Raw genomic sequence first — 1,715 nt, 5'->3', positions numbered from 1 at the left:
TTTCGCTGCCGCCGCCCCCGCCCCCGCGACAGACGCTCGGCAGGCCAATCGGAGAGGAGGAACGACTTCCTTGCCCCGCCCCTCGCGGCCTGACACGCAGCGACGTTCCAGGTTCCCTCCCCCACCCCTAACGCCGACCAATCAGGAACCAGCTCCAAGGGAGCGCGCGAGGTTTCCTTCCCCGCGCACCCGTTCTCACCGTTAAACGGCTGCGTCTCGCGACAATCCCAAAATGACCTTTTCTCTCCCCTCCGAAGTTCAATGCTAGTTAGGGGCGGCGGGAGGGACAGGTGTCGCGAGGAAGATGGGTGGGAAGAAAACGCACCTCTTTCCGCGCCTCGCGCGCACCCTGGACTGGCTGCGCGCGCACCTGCCTCCCTAAGGAGCTGCTAATACCACAAGGGCACTATCTTCCCTACGCCGAAGTAGCCTGAGCGTTCTTTTGCTTCCAACTCGACCCCTTCCCTGTCTCTGTCCTTTCTGTCCCCAGCGCCGCCAGGTCTTGAGGGGAGAAGGGGGAAATTTTTTGAGCTGTCGCTTCTCCTTTAAGAAAAAAAGCCCCGTCGGCTGCCGGATGAAAGTCTCTGAAAAAATGGCGGCGATAGAATGGAGGTGGGGTCGTGAGGGCAACGAAGACCCGCCTTCTGGCGCGTGCGTGTGATCAATTTAGTCCGGAGCATCCTGGGAGATGAAGTTCTGTTTATCCTACGTTTTAGGGAAAAAAAAAAAGATAGGAAACCAGAGGCGTAGAGGATGCTGGGAGTTTGGTGCTGATTCACGACGGGAAAGGTAGTTTACTTTCCCCAGTTCGAATAAATTTTTCCGGGGAGGCGGCGTTTCCGGGTTAGGCCGTGACGCCTGCGCGCATCCAAGCTCAAACGTTTAACTAGTTGCCAGTCGGAATTGTCTGGGAGGGTGTGTTCTGCTTTCGCTTACTTTACGCCGTGGCATTGCCGTAACTTTTCCTGGATAGCCACATGATAGCCTTAATTTAATGTTGGTTTCGTCATATGGCACCTCCTTCTGTGGGATCTGGTAGCGTTCACGTCTGCAGTTTTCATCTTGTTACCTTGTGCCCCTGGAGGCAAGGAACTTAATCGTAGTTCCGTGATACTCTTGGGCGCCTAGCACGATACCTACCACACAGTTTGGCTGTTTAATAAAATTTATGAAATGGATTGTAAAGATGCTTGTTTACTAGACATTGGTGTGTTGAGGAAGGGGGAAGGGTTGTTAACGTGGTTCGCGTGACCTACAGAGCAGCTGAAGGTCTCAAGCTCGCTACCCCGAAGCCACCTGCTTCTGCGGTTTATAAATGTTTCTGCTGCACAGGAAGTACGGTCTGAATAGCAGCTTTGTCAGAAATCACCTTCCTGCTTGTTAAAGTGTGCAACTAAATCCCCTTCTCTATGTATCAAAAGCGAGTTTCCATTTGCTCACCTGGAAGTTACAGTCCTTGATGCAATGAGTCTCTCACATTCCTTTTCTTGCTTTCCTTTACTGTAATCAAGGAAGGATTTACAGAGACAGTACTTTACCCTTGGAAAAAATAAAGGATCCAGGCTTAAAAGCCCCAGAAGAAAGAGGATTAAAGACAAGAGCTGGGGATGCAATTCTAAATTTAACATTAATCATTCAGGTAAGCTGTAGAGAAGCTCTGGAGTACGTTTTTCCTTCCAGTGTTTTAACCCAGTTACCACTTAGAATTGAGCAAA

The sequence above is a fragment of the Tupaia chinensis genome, unplaced genomic scaffold (assembly GCF_000334495.1).
Source record: "Tupaia chinensis unplaced genomic scaffold, TupChi_1.0 Scaffold000709_2, whole genome shotgun sequence".
Taxonomy (NCBI): Eukaryota; Metazoa; Chordata; class Mammalia; order Scandentia; family Tupaiidae; genus Tupaia; species Tupaia belangeri.
This window is presented reverse-complemented; position numbering follows the sequence as displayed.